The 15,858-nt window shown below is 45.4% G+C and overlaps 1 protein-coding gene and 1 pseudogene across 2 annotated transcripts in view; both read left to right on the top strand.

Moving 5' to 3' along the window:
- INKA2 (inka box actin regulator 2) overlaps positions 1–15,858 on the top strand; it is a 69,027-nt gene that overhangs the window by 29,098 nt on the left and 24,071 nt on the right. The gene's annotated exons all lie outside the window — the stretch shown is intronic.
- On the top strand, positions 2,898–3,010 carry LOC138302300 (small nucleolar RNA SNORA17; annotated as a pseudogene).

Here is a 15,858-nt window from a genome sequence, read left to right as displayed (position 1 = left end):
TGCTACAGGAGCCACAAGTCCTCTTCGTTCCAATTGAGGTCCTCGGGACACTTGGGGAAGAGGCTCAAAAAGATGAAGAAGTCCAAGAGGACTTTGACTTCCCCTCACTCGTTGGTCAATGAGATGAGCGGGGAACATCAACACGGTTCTGCAGAGCTGTTGCCCAGTTGGACTTCATGCCTCCCCCCGTTTCTTGGAGCCAGATTTACACCCGTTCAGATTAAGGAATTTTACAAGGCCATGCGCCGCCAATTCAAGCAGGCCGACCACTGTGGTGTGCTTTTGGGCCCCGCGGGGTCAGGGGAGGCCCCACCCGGTTCCATGGAGGTGGATTCGATCCGATGGGGACTCATGGATCCGATTCCAGATCTGAACCAGCGCTGGTCATACCCAGGTGACCTTCTCCAGCACCGGTCCCAATGCCTATGCTCCCGACACCCACCAGTGGCGCTAGGACCATTCTGATTCCCGATGGTCCCGAACGGCATCGCACAGCGCTGTTCTGGCGCTGACTGCGCCCCCAGGTGCCAGATCATTGCCTGAGCCCTATTTCATACAGCGAGGCCTGGGAAATGATTGGGAGGGGTCACTGGACCCTTTAGAACACCAGTTGGAGAGATCTTTGAACTGGTATGAAGAGCTAGGAGAAACCAGTGGTCTGGGCACCTCTCCAGATACTGGCTTGCTTTCTCCCTCCCATTGTGGCTATGGAGCTTCCTATGCAATGGTGGTGCATAGGGCAGCAGAGGTCCTCAACCTCGAGCTGCCCTCAGGGCTGTCAAGAGAAACATCTTGATGGAAGTGCTTCAGCTTGGGGCTTCTATATCTGAACCCCTTCTGCCCCTTGATGAAGCACTTACAGACATGCGGCTCCTGTAAATAGGATGATTGTCCGCCACTATCGCCCTGCACTGGACAACCCTAGCATCCTCAGCCAACACGGCACCCCTGAGAGCTTGGTAGTCTAAGCCTCAACTTTCCACAATGCATTCCCTTCTGTTCCCCTGGACAGGGAATCCAAAAGGCTGGACCATCTTGGGAAGAAGATTTTTCTTCCACCAGCCTGGCACTGAGGTCGTTGAACACATCTTGCTTATTGGGCAGTTTCTCACCCACCATTTTGGATATGGTTGCACAGGTTCTGCTTCAGGTCCTCGGGGCGGCCCAGGCCATACTCTCTCAAGCAGCAAAATATCGGAGGGACGCAGCGAATATCACCATTTGCTGTGGCTTGGATACGACTGACTCACTAGGCAGAGTGGTTGCATCAACAATGGCCTCAAGGCAGTTGCGACAACAGTGGCCTTAAGGCAACTCTAGCTCATAGTGTCACGCCGGAAATGGTGGAGGCGTGATTCCAGTATTGCTACTGTAGTGATGAGTCTCCAGTTTCACATCTAACCACTTTGGGGAAAACCTTAAGTGCTGTGTTTTGATAGTCGCATCAACAGTGGCCTTAAGGTGCCACGCCTAGCTGAGAACATCTGGGTTTTTGGGGATGTCCAGGCAAACCTGATGAACATGCCCTTCGATGGGATTTGCTTGTTTGGCAAGAAGGCAGACTCAGCGCTTGATCGCTTTAAGGACTCTGGGCTACGTCCAAGTCCTTGGGCCTCTCGGCATCCCCTCGTCCACCATCTACCTTTCACTCCTTTCTTGGCTACGGAAGGGGCATAGCACCATGCCAGCCCTATGCCAGCCACTGTCCTACACAACCACCCTGGCTATTTGAGGACGTTGGTGCTGTGCCTTCAGACCTAAAAGGTCTGCAGGCCAGAAGTCATCTGCCACCCAGCCCTAAGCAGCTGCAGCCTCAACGCCCTCCTAATTTGGTTCATGCTTGCCAAGTTGAAGGGAGAATACACCATCATCTCCTCCACTGGCAGTCCATAACATCGGACCCATGGGTACTGCAGATCATCAGGAAGGGCTCTGCCCTGCCTTTCTAATCCTTTCCTTACCCAATACCGCCAACATTCAAACGGCTGGAAGAGGATCATTTGTCTCTACTCCAAAAAGATGTTAAGGCTCACTTGGCCAAGGGAGCAATAGAAAGGGTCCCAGTATCAGAAGTAGGCAGTGGTTGCTATTCCCGCTACTTTCTGATACCCAAAATGAACAAGGGTTTTTGCCCTATTCTAGATCTACGGACTGTAAATATCTTCCTTAAGATGGAGAAGTTCGAGATGCTCACATTGGCTCATGCCCTGTCTGCCCTAGACCTAGAAGACTGGTTGGTAGCACTGGACTTACAGGATGTATATCTTCATATTCCCATCCTGCCAGCCCAGAGGCATTACCTGCGGGTCAAGGTAGGCCATAAACACTTTCAGTTCACTGTGCTGCCATTTGGCCTTACCAGTGCCCCTTGGGTGTTCACCAAGGTGATGGCGGTGGTAGCCGCTCATCTGTGTAGGTCAGGGGTTTCAGTCTTACCCTACCTCGACGACTGTCTGTTGAAGGCGAGCTCGCCACAGGCCGTTGTCTGCCACCTCCAGACCAAGGTGAACCGTTTGCATTCATTAGGGTCCACTGTGAATGTGCCAAAGTCACACTGTACTCCCTCTCAAATGCTCTCTTTTTTAGGAGGTGTTCTGGACACAGTGCAGTTTCAGGCTTATCCTCCCGAGCAGGGAGTCCAGGATATTCAGGCTATAATAGCAACTATCCTGAGTTTCAGTTAGACTGACTCTGAGGCTGCAGGCCTCATAGCCTTCTTGCATCCTGCTGGTAAATCATGCTAGATGTAATATGCAGGCTCTGCAGTGGGACCTAAAGTTCTAGTGGGCGCATCATCAGGGAAATCTCTCCGACATGGTCCAGATCTCGGAGAGAACTGCAAAAGTTCTGCAGTGGTGGATTATGAACTGCAATTGGGTTAGAGGCAGACTCCTTTCCCTTCCTCATCCAGACCTTACAGTAGTGGCAGATGTGTCACTTCTGGGGTGGCCATTTGGGAGAGGTAGAGACCAGAGGATTCTGGTCTCCAGCGGAATCCAGACTCCACATCAACATACTCGAGGTCTGGGCGATCAGACTAGCATTAACAGCATTTCTACCCTCTTTCAAGGGGAAGTTAGTGCAGGTGCTCACGGACACCACCACTGCGATGTGGTACTCCAACAAGCAGGGCGGGGTGGGGTCATGGACCCTTTGTCAAGCGACCCTGTGTCTCTGGACATGGCTGAAACAGCAGGTCATAACCCTGGCGGTTGAACACCTGGCAAGTTCTCTGAATGCCAGGGCTGACAAACCCAGCCATCAATACCTAGCAGATCACAAGTGACGTCTCCATCCAGAGGTGGTACAAGGTCTCTTTCATCAGTGGGGAGAGCCATGGTTAGATCTATACATCTACGTAGAGATCACACAATGCCAGAAGAAGTGCGCACTGGCGTTTCCAATGCACCAGTTGCTCGGCGACACTTTTCATTGCGAGTGGAGCTCTGGCCTCCTGCACGCCTTTCCGCCCATACCACTTCTGCCTGGAGTTCTCAAAAAGCTCAAGAGAAACTGGGTCCAAACAATCCTTATGGCTCTGGACTGGGCAAGGAGAGTCTGGTATCCTGAGCTTCTGAAAATTAGCTTTGATCCTTTGATCAGGCTGCTCTTTGGGGAGGATCTTCTGTCGCAGCAGCAGGGGAGGGTCCTCCATCCAAAACTGTCAACTCTGTGTCTTCAAGGGTGGGGATTGACCGGTGGCAGTTGTCAGCATTTGACCTTCCTTCCGAAGTCTGTAATAATATTTGGGCAGCCAGACGTTCCTCCACCAAAACGATATACGCCAGCTGTTGGCAAAAGTTTGTAAAATATCATACAGAATGATTTATAGATCCTCTTTCTGCTTCTTTTGCTGAGGTTCTTCTTTTCATTCTGTCCCTCACCTGCAGAGCTCTGCTTTGGGGACTCTTAAGGGCTATCTATTTCCTCTATCCCCTTTTCTGACTGACCAACCCTTTTTATTCAAGTACCCTATTGTAAATAGGTTTCTTAAAGGGCTTGTACATATGTTTCCCCCACGCCCTTTATTATGCCTCAGTGGGATCTCAATCTAGTTCTCACATACCTCATGTGCGCTCCTTTCGAGCCACTGCACAGTTGTCCCCTCCGGCTGCTTACCATCAAGACCACCTTGTTAGTGTTAATAACATCTGCCCGGAGGGTGAGTGATATACCGACATTGTCATCCAGACCTCCATATCTCACAGTATTTCCGGATAAGGTAGTGCTTCGCACCTGTGCCTCTTTCCTCCTGAAGGCAGTGACCCCATTTCATTTGGGTTAAACTGTCACTCTGCCCACCTTCATTGCTCCGCCGCATCCCCATAAGAAAGAAGAGTGACTCTATCAACGGGACCCAAAAAGAGTGTTGTTCTGCTTTGACCACACAAAAGCGTTCCGGGTGGCCAACCAACTCTTTGTGGGGTATGTGGGAGGAAAGAAAGGTCTGGCAATACAGAAACAAACAATTTTGCGCTGGGCCATTCTCCGTATGAAGATCTGCTATGCCCTGGCTAAGAAGCAGCCTCCTGAGGGCTTATGAGCCCATTCCACTAGGGGAAAAGCTATGACCATGGTGTTAGCTTGCGGAGTCCCAGTTCTGGACATCTGTCAGGCAGCAACATGGGTATCTCTGCACATTTTCCAAACACTACTGTCTGGACAGTGCGGTCCGCAAGGACAGGCATTTTGCCTGTTCAGTCCTACAGGACTTTCTAGTTTGAAAGCATTTGTTCACAGCCTACTCCCAGGTGGATATCGCTTGGGTATCTATTCAAAGGTAAGGAATCTGCAGCTAGAAGTCTCTATCAGATGAACAAGTTACTTTTCTTAGGTAACACATTATCTGGTTGAGACTCTATCTAGCTGCAGATCCTTTTGCCCACCCATGCTTCCCTGCTCTGTGGACTTATTTGCTAGGGTCAGGTTGATCTTTTTTTCAGGGCTCTAGTTTAGACAGTTTGGACACACATATGTTCCATTTCTTGTCATGGCTCTGCACTCCTGACGTGGAAAGTCATGATTAAAATAATTGACACCTGCCCCCTAGGTATCCCCTATGTATGTGACAAGACGTCACTTCCGGCACCAATGACACCACACGGAGCCGAATGGAGCCATCTGATGGCACACACAGGGGTATTGCTCGAGCAAAAGTTTCTGGATCCATTCTGATGCCTGGGGAAATTCAAAGGTAAGGAATCAGCAGCTAGATAGAGTCTCTACCAGATAATGCTTTATTTAAGGTGAGTAACTTGTTTGTCACTGCTTTATTCTGTTCTTACAGTAGGCACTCTAAGTGACAGTGACCCACCTCTGCCCCACCCTCACTGCAGGACTGAAACAATAGCGACAGCAGTTGTTTCTTTCAGCTAGCTGGTGAAAAAGATATAGCACATTATGCCATCTATTTTCTACAGTATAGATACACTGAACAAAAGAAAAGCTCTCAGAACAGCACATATTTCTTATTATTACACTTATTAATTTGGGCTTGGATTTGATTTGCAGCTTAGTTTACTTGTCTTTATCTGCCAGAGGTAAAGGCAATCTCTTCAAGTAGCACAGTGTGGCTGGTTGCGTAGCGGAGCAACAGGCAACCTGTGCCATCCAGAAAAGGCCCAGAGGAGGAAAACAGCCGAAGGACAAAGTCGTCCAGGAAGGGTGATGAATGGATGTCAACTGTGGCTGTAAAGAAGGGTGATGCAGAGGATGGAACAAGAAGCTAACATAACTCCATGGAGAGAAGTCTTTCCCGAGGAAAAGAACATTTCAGAATTATAGGGAATATATAGAGGAAAACACCTGGGATAAAAATAGAACCAGGGGGCAATGAAAATGACAAAAAGTAACTTCCAAATGTATTGTGGTGCAAGTAAGTGTTGTGAAGCTCCTCCTTTTAAAGTGGCTGCACACGAATATCCCCTAATTCCTCATCTCTAATTTGAGTTGGACTGACAGACATACATGCAGAACTGAGGGCAGCCATCTTGGAATGGTATCATCTTTCAAAGCTATTAGGCCCTAAGGACTTCCAGAATAGCAGGAAGTTTATGCCAGCAAGATGGGTGACCAGAGTAACCCATACCATCAACTCACAGGGGGTTGCCTACCTCACACTTTTTTCAGGAACCACTTGCACCGCTGTGTTGTTTCTTTGGGGGAGTATACTGATACTTCATGCACGCAAGACATTACAATTTATGTATTTAACACACATTGGATTTTGCATGTAATCTCTCCTTTAAGCAATTGCCAAGGGAGCATAGGCTGTAAGCTCTCTCCAAGGGAGCCTTTAAGTATTGAGGTATTGCCCATGTTCCTAGGTTTATATGTCAACCCTAGATTTGTTTATGGCATGCAAGCACAGCAATGTAGCAGCCACCAGCAGGTGAGTGCCTTCGTTAGCCTGCCATGCCATCAACACTCTCCTGCCTGAGGCAGCCCACATGTGAAGAGTTTCAAGATCGCACGTAGGGCCTCCGGACGGCGTGAGACAGATGCTCTGAAATAACATTTTGAGCTATTGGCTTGAGACTGTCAATCGCGTCTTGGCTCAGCATACTGGAGTATCCATCTCTCACCTAATACTATTGGCTGTTTGGGTGTATCCAACCTATACGCAGATGCTTGCATTGATCTGTTTAAAGGGCTACTTTAAATGTGTAGCCTTTCTATCAACTCCTTCTCCTCCCTCCCATGTGTCTCCCTCTAAGGTACTAACGCTGCAATAAACTCAAGGCTATTGGCTTTGCAAATGCTTGCTAATATTTTATAGTATACTACATGCTGCTTTTGGTCCTTCACCCAGTACCGATTTAAGTAACATACTAGCCAATTGGATGCCGAGCAGGAGGCCATTCATTTTAAGGAGTAACTGCGTAGAATGATACAAATCAAAACAACTCCAAGGGAACATTGAGGAAGTCTTGCTAACCCATGACCATCAGTCTGGATTTATACCTGCTAGAGTCCCTGAATCAACATTAGCTAACATAAGGGGATAATTCTTCCTCATATGGAAAAAAGTCAAGAAGATAGCCCTTTTAATCACCACCTCTCAGTGGCCTACACCACTGCTGACAATGCCATAATGATAGTGAAAAGCCTGGAGCAGTGGGCAGGGACATGAGGCTCTGCATTGTCTTAGGATGGAGCTTCCCTTTCTGACTGCAGCGAGCAGCGCACCAATGGGCCTCAAGCTGCTCTTACTTCCTGTTTATTACGTAATTGGGTACTGTCGGTTCTTTCTGTGCTCTGAACTTACTTAGAGGTTACACATAGCGCTACACAAAACTCAAAATAAAGTAAATAATAAAAACTGAAAAAAGACATAATGGCACAATTTCTAGAGATCCATATTTATGTAAGGCAGGCCCGGGATAGGCAGGTGTGTTCACTTCAAGTGGTTCAATTAAGGTTGTTCCTACGTAAAGTTAGCTCTGGCAGCAGAATTTGCGCAGATCAATCTTACATATTTATGATTTTTACATTTATTCTGGGCTACTTTCACAGGCATTCTGCAGTGTAGACTAAAGTGCATAATGCAATAGGGTGAAGGAGAAGCATTCAAAAACTGCATCATGCCTGGGGGCTGGTACATGGCAAAAAATCCTAATGGACTACTCAAGTAGCCAGCCACTGTGCAAGACACTGAACGTCTCGGGACTCGCTAAACGTTTTTTCTTCAGAGGCCACTATCCATATGGTAATAAAATGGCGATGTGGTTCAAAAGAAGCATGGTGAGTTTCATTAATGAATATTTAGCCCTAGCGAATGCTCGTGTGATATACCCTTGATGCACATTATTCCCATGGTGCCAGCTATGCAACTCATTCATGCTTCCACACTTGTCTAACTTGTGTGACTTTGAGCAAGTTTAATTGTGCTTCAGTTACCTGAATCTGGAAAAATGGGAAAGTTAAAAATAGGCCATATACTTTAATTATTCTATGAAACTCTGAACTGTGCTATTACATAATCGTGGGAGCCAAAGGGAACATCGTGGAGATTTGATTGAAACGAGATTGGCAGTCCTTTCACAATGTCAAAAACCTGACACACTGTTATGTGATCCCACCACCATCGCCAGGTTCAGTCTCTTCAATCTGTATATTCCCTGGTTGTTACTATTATGTTTACTCCCACTGCTTAATTTGTGCTTGTTGTTTCAGGTGCTGAGCACCAGCACTTATTTTTGAGGGTGAGCGCTTATCCTTCTGCCCAAGCATTTGCTGCGAGCAAAAGACACATACGGGAAAGACGGAGGAAGAGAAAAACGAAAAAGCGTCACAATGGGAGAAAGCAGAAAGCTGCAAAAGTGAGCTGAAGGGGTAGGGAGTGGCTGTAAATGGATTGAAGCGGCCCAAGATGGGTCCGGATTACGGTGCTTCAGTATTCTGTGTTCCCATATTTAATTGCAGCAGCCGCATGTTTAAAAGGAGGGCTTTGAGCACCGGCACGTTTTATTTACAAATTAAGCACTGATTACTCCACTTGTACAACATGGTTTGTGCCATACAATACTGAATTCATCAGTAATTAATCAAATAGGGCCACGATTAATGTGCCAGGGTTTTACAGTCACATGCTTAGTAACAAACTCACACTCGTAAATGTTCTCAATCAGGAAGTGCCTTACGTTAGACTTCATCTTGATTCGGTCTCCAAGAGGGCTCAAGTTAATGGTTGCATCTTGAAGAGCCGCAAGATAGATAAACTTGCCTTCTCTTTGGAACCCCTGTCTTTTTACAGCCAGTGGTTGCTATCGAACATTGTACATTTTGGAGATAGTAGCTGGTGGGTCGGTGCAGCCAGGAGTCTTTGCGGGAATCCTTGGTGCCTTGTCTTATTGCAGTTTGGGGTCTGCTATGATGTGCAAACCAGTGCAGCAGAGGGATAGAAGAGTGTCCATCACTGACTACAGTATGCTTGCTAACGTCGAAAATCGCACAGACAGTTTCATGGAGTCTTATGTTATGTCCAATTATAATTGTGAATCTAAACATCAAACTTTCTAATCTAAGTTATAAGCAGAAACTCTGGAAGTATGCAATTCTGTGGCTGCACTATTTTCTCCTTAAATACAGCCCTAATACAGTATCTGCTGCTTAATTTGCCGATTAAAAGTTACTTTAAAGAGCTCACAACTAAGCACATGCCTCAGGGTAATCTTAAGTAATAACATCCTAAAAATAAGCATTGGCAAAGCCAGTAGGTCCTGCATTACCAATGCTTTGTGGCCGGCTTGTGGGCTTTGCCAGAATGATTTTACAATATGCAGACATTGGTTAAGCAAATAGTAGAGACCAGTCATGCTAAAAGGTTAGAAAACAATGATTTCTATACTTGCAAAATGGCTGATGCATTGCAACATGCAAAGCGATGATGTACCATGGTAGTTTTTTGAAATGTATAGAAAACTTTTTTTTCTATACCGTCTATATTCTGATGAAGGCTGCAACCTTGATTTAAGCAATACAGTGATGCACGTTGTTTATTGCTTGGTGCAACAGCGCACCAATCTTGTGTGTAGAAAGTGTAGAAAGTATAGCAAATTATATTTTCTATAATTTCCTCAGGGCTCCTGTTTTACATTGTCATGTTACTTCATTCAGGCTGGCAGCCATCTTGAAAGTATACAAAAGAGTGCTTTAAATACCTTAGCATGTCAAATCATTGCTGTTAGCTTTGCCAGCGTCTCAAGCGTTTGAAAAGCCTATAGCTTTGGCAAAGTCAATAGCGGCGGGCCGCTTGGAGTTGGAGGGAGATGGTAAGGCAGGAAATGAAAACAGTGGCAATGGGGAGCTAAGCAGTTGGGGAGGTGGAGTGGGTAATAAATTGGCAGTAGAGTGCAGCACGAAGGGACACAGGAGCAATGGAGGAGAAGAGGATACAACAAAAACAAGCAGTTATGGTACACAGGAAGGGGCAGGTGAGCAATGGAGAAAGTATTGTAAAAAAAAAAAAAAAATAAGGAAAAAATCCCTAGGCAGATGAAAAGGGGTAGGTGAGCAGAGTGGGAGTTGGGGGGTGGAAGAGCAACATAGGGAGTGTGTGGTTGTGAAGGTGGAAGCAGCACACAGGGGAAAGAGGGAGAGAGCCGGGCAACACCTGCTCTCATGCACTCTCTTGGAGTGCTAACATTAAAAGACAAGCATTTTCAATGCAACTGGTTTTGCATTTGCTCGAGTTAGAGCTATTAGCGTTGTAAAGAAAAACAACGCAGCGCAATCACACTATGTAAAATGCAGCGTGATCGCGCTGTGTGGAAAATAAATAGATAAAGTTGTCCGGACCCCAGGCTGAAAACATCGAGCCTAGTATGTTTTTAGTAGTTTACCGGTGCTGTGTAGGCGGGCTAAACACCGGAAAAGGCATGACGTATGCAGGCCTTTCACAAATGAAAGCAAGCCCATGAACCAATGTAAGTGACTGACGTGACATGGGTGTGGTTTGAAGCCCAAAGAGAGATTACAGAATGGACAGAGCACTTTGCGCTCACCCGTAAAAAAGTAGTTTCCGGAATGTAAACAAAGACATCAGTTCAAAAGAATGGTAAAGAAGCAATGCTCCAAGGATGGGTCAAACACAAGAACAGGAAGGAAGGACATCAAATAAGAAGCAAGTAAATGAAATTGATGCAAAAGCCAACTAATGATATGCAATAGGTTAAGTCAAAACCCTCATACGATTTGGTATTTTCGACAATGATCAGCAGCCACTCATTTCATTTCCATTTGTTGATAATTTTTTCATAAGGACTTTTAATGCTACCATTTTGCAGTCAATTTAAGCATATTTATAAAGTGGAAGTAATAACTTTTACCGGTCTACACACGGACTGTATAAGTAAGATTTTAGGAATTCTAAAACTTTCAAGTCGTTAGCAGTGTGTTCATAAGAAAATGGCGTCTTCTTTATTCATAGCAAAAGACTACACTTGAATTTTTAAGAAGTGGAGTAGCTTCAAATTTGTGAAGACGAAAACAGCAAGCTTCATTCAACTCAGTCTATAATATTAATTAGCCAGACGGTTTTTTCTTTTCCATGTTCTTCCCGGAGGTTCTGCAGAAGGGCACGTGACCGACTTAACCACGGCGAAGTGCGTTTTCGTGTTGCGTTTCAAGTAGAGCATTGATAAAGAGGATGTGAAACGCTCCAACAGAAAGATGTCAAGGTGCATCTCTTCTCCTCTGGCGCTGTTATGTAAGGCGTTACATAACAAGTTGTTCATAATTCAGCAATATGAGAGTTTTCTCCATACTCCACGTGAGCAGTGGAATGAAAAAAACAGTTGTAACTTTGTGCTTAATGTTTGTTTATGGTTTATCATTTATTAATGGCAACAAATGGAAGACATAGTCGTATCTCTAGGCAGTACAAGTAACTCTATATTTCCTTACAATTACTACAGCCATTTAGTAGTAGTAAAATGTGTTTATTTAGACTGCGCCTATAAAACATTTGCACATTTCTATCTATACAGTTATAAACTCTAATTTAAAAAAATTCTGCTAACACCCATTACCTGGTAGATAAACCATTCAAAATCTGCCCTCAGTACAAATCACATCTAAAAACCGCATGTCATATAAAAACGTTTTTTCATCATATCTAGTCTTAATGCCATATTTAATTATAACAGGTTTTAAAAGGGGACGCATTGGTACTAAATATGTAAACAATCACATAATAAATTTATGGTAAGGCCTCTTACTTTGAGGCCACAAGTACAGTTTCCCTCCAAATCTAGACAACGCTTCAATTCGTCACGTCTGATATATAACAGGTGTAACCCTATCCTAAATCTTACTAAAGCTGCATGCTTTACATTGTTCTGTAGAAGGTGCTCTCAAATGCACTGTGAATTTTTTTAAAGACGCATACTCGATTCCACTAACACACTGTGGGTTGGTTAATTTTTGATGAGAGAGTTGGTGCCTCAATATTAAACTTCTCTAATTTAAAGTCTGTCAAAGCCCGAACTAGACTGCCCCCTTAGTTGCATTGCATATTTAGTTCACTTGCAATTATTTCTTTAATACAGTAACTTGAGATTGGGCATTTAATTGTTTATACCAGTTGTGCATACAAATATTAATGGCTATAAGGTGCCAGGCTTTCAGGTTGGCTTCAAGTCTTATTGCTTGGACCATTGTGCAGTTAGGAATGCCAAGTACATTTTTAATGCAACGCCCTTCTGCTTTATCCCAATTAACATTACTGCTACTCCATACATTTGGTGGGGAAAGTCTTTGCATCCCCCTAAAGTCCCTTATAAATTTATTTAGCCCTGTTAGCCTGAAAGATACACAGATTTTTATGATGTCCAAATACATTTTGCATGATAGGTTATCCCCTTCAGTGCGCATAACTGAATGGTTCCATCATGTGCACCGATGCTAGTGTGCAGAGGACGCAACCATTCGAGCACCAAACCCCTCTTCTGTTTACAGCAGAGGGATTTGGGTTTCTCTAAAAACAGACTCAGGAGCTGGAAAAGAGCTTTCCCAGCTCCCAATGCTGTTTTTAGTTTTCACTGAAATCACGAGGAGCACACAGCGCGCTGGCATTATTTCAGTGAAAAAGAAAGTGAAATGAGTTGATCGACACATTCAGCGTTAACTGCCTTGGTGCTCAGGGGGCTATCTCAGTCCCTGAGCATTTAGGGAGATGGGAGAGATATCTCCTTTTTCCAATGATACCCTTCCCTAGTGGATCCCTGCTTCGGCATTGCCACAGGAGGGCAATCCCCAAGCAGGGATCCACCCACTAGACACCAGGGAGGGTGGAGCGACCCCTTGTGCAAGGGCTTTTGCTCCCCCCCCTATTTTTGGCCATATTAAGTCTTTCTGTCTGTCCCTCACTCTCCCCCCCCCTCACCCCGCCTCCCAGAGGGCAGAGAGCACACTAGGCACCAGAGATTATATTTATTTTTTTGGAATAGGAGCGGGGGCTGCCCACTATGGACAAAAAAATGGGCACAGTCTTTCTGTCCCTCACCCTGGGGGGAGAGATGGGGGCGAGAGCCCCCGATCTGCCCCCAGTGGGCAGAAAGCCCACTAGGCCCAGGGAGTATTTTAATTAGCCAGAGTAGGGATGGGGATACCCAGAATGGGCTTCACAATGCCCCCACCCTTCCTAAAAAATTAGCAGTCTTTCTGCCCCCCCCGGAAGGGGAGGAAGGCCACTAGGCACCACAGAGTATTTGTTTTAGCCAGTGTAGGGGTGGAGGCTGCCCAGAATGGGGAGGGGACTGCCCAGAATGAGCTTGACAATGCCCCCACCCTCCTCAAAAAAATGAACACGATTTTTATGCTCCCCAGGTGGCAAATGGGGGCACAAGCCCCTAATTTGCCCCCCAATTGGGAGTATTTTTTCGCCAGAGTAGGGGTGATGGCTGCCCAGAAAGGGCATGCTAATGCCCCCACTGCCCCCCCAAAAAGAGCCCAATCTTCCTGCCCCCATAGGGGGCAGATATAGGCAACAACCACAATCTGCCCCCCTGGGCAGGGGTAGAAAGCCCAGTAGGCACTAGGGACTACTTTTTTATTTGTGTAGGGGTTGGGTACGCTCAGAATGGGAATGCTGATGCCCCCACCCTCCTCAAAAAAATGGACACAGTCTTTCTGCCCCCCTGGGAGGCAGATGGTGTTTATTACACTCGATCTGCCCCCACCACAGGAGGGGTAGAAAGACAAATAGACACCAGGGATATGTTTATGGGCATGTTAGAGAGCGGCCCCATAGGCAAGGGTCTTTCCCTTTTTTTGGGCACACATTATGGCGATTTCGTCCTCCCTTGGAGGCAGATCAGTGATACTTTTAGGCTCAGCTGCCCCCAAGAGGGGCAGAAAGCCACTTGATACCAGGGAAACATTTTATGTGTGTGTACTGGAGTTCGGCTGACAGTCTGCATGTACTGGTGCTTGACTGGCTGTGTGTGTACTGTCATTTGGCTGGCAGTGTGTGTGGGCTTGCGCTTGGCTGGCAGTGTGCATGGACTGGCGCTTGGCTGGAGGTGTGGCCTGTGTTGATCCTCCAGTATTTTCTTACCCAAAATCCCCTGCAAACCTCAAACTTAGATAAAAAGTTACATTTCCCTCACATTTCTGTGTGGGAAAGTTGTAGGATCACCACGCCGGCACAAATTTCCTAGCACCCCGCGTCCCCCTTGGCCTCCTCATAAACGTGACACCTCACTTGTGTGGGTGGCCAAGCACCTGTGACAAGGAAGGGCTAAAAACATGTGGATTGCCCTTTTGTAACACAAAAGGATGATGGATGGAGGGCTGAAACATTTCAAACACTCACCCCAATGTTTTCTTACCCAGAATCCAATGCAAACCTCAAACAAAATAACATTTTACTCACATTTCTGTGTGGAATCACCCTACCAGCACACATTTCCTACCACCCAGCATTCCCCTCAGTCTCATGATAAACACACTCACTTGTGTGGGTGAGCCAAGTGCCTGCGACAAGGAAGGGTAAGAAAACATTGGAGGATCTATGCAAGCCAAATCTTCCTGAGCTCCCCTGGGTGTCTACTTTTCAGAAATATCTGGGTTTGGTAGGTTTCCTTAGATGGCCGCCAAGCCTGGGTCCAAAAATGCAGGTTACCCCCTTGCAAAACCAGGTTGTTTTGTGAAAGATAAATTTGACGTCTCTAAATATGTTTTGGGCTGTTTCCTGTAACAGGCACTAGCCTACCCACACAAGTAAGGTACCATTTTTATTGGGAGACTTGGAGGAATGCTGAGTGAAAGGGCATTTGTGGCTCCCCTCGGATTCCAGAACATTCAATCACAGAAATGTGAGGAAAATGTGTTTTTTAGACAAACTTTGAGAACCTGGTGAGTGCCATACAAGTCACCCCATCCTGGATTACCCTTGGTATCTTGATTTTAAAAATGTACAGGTTTGGTAGGTTTCCCTAGGTGCTGGCTGAGCTCGGGCCCATAATCCATAGCTAGGCACATTACAAAAAAAGGGACAGTTTTCAGTGGAAAAATATGATGTGCCCACATTGGGTTTGGGGCCATTTCCTGTCATGGCCACTAGGCCTACCCACACATATGAGGTACTGTTTTTATTGGGAGACTTAGAGGAACACAGAATAGTATAACAATTGTTATTGCCAATTGTCTTTCTCTGCATTTGAGCCATCCAAATGTAACACAGTGTGTAAAAAAGAAGTACATTTTTAGAAATACCCTCTAATTCAGTATTTACCAACCTTTTGACTCCTGAGGACCCCCACTGATTTGTACGATTTAAATTTCAAACATTAAAACAGTAATTCGCAGAAAATACACAAACAAGTACATGCCAAACAAATACTCAAATTAGTAAACATATCATTATTTTATATTGGAAAAAATTGCAATAATTGGAAAACTTTAATGGGAGAGTTGGTGCTGCATCTTGGCGACTAACTTTTCAATGTTTGGTTTTATTTAGGAAAGCTGAATCCTCAAGTCACATTCTACATTTCCCAAGCGATTTTTGTTTTAATCTTTAAGATACATAAACTTTTTAATTTAATGTGTGGTGGGCAAAGGAAGTAAAACCATAAAGGCCTCTCATCTCTCCATAGCCTCTCTGTCACATGTATTTAATTTGATTTATAGCACCTCTCATACCAGTGTAGGGTGTTAAAAAACGTTACAGGGGACTACAAGGCGTAGGATTCACCTCATCCATACTGTTAAGCATTTTCTAAGAGTGCTTGGTCTGGAGAAACACAAACTCAGGATTCAGAACATAACACAGTGGCTAGCCTTGACTTTAATAATAGCATACTCCTATGCAAGCAAACCTTTTTTTGCAATAATGAAAGAATTGGATAAAAA

Source organism: Pleurodeles waltl, chromosome 6, assembly GCF_031143425.1.
Source record: "Pleurodeles waltl isolate 20211129_DDA chromosome 6, aPleWal1.hap1.20221129, whole genome shotgun sequence".
Taxonomy (NCBI): domain Eukaryota; kingdom Metazoa; phylum Chordata; class Amphibia; order Caudata; family Salamandridae; genus Pleurodeles; species Pleurodeles waltl.
This window is presented reverse-complemented; position numbering and strand designations above follow the sequence as displayed.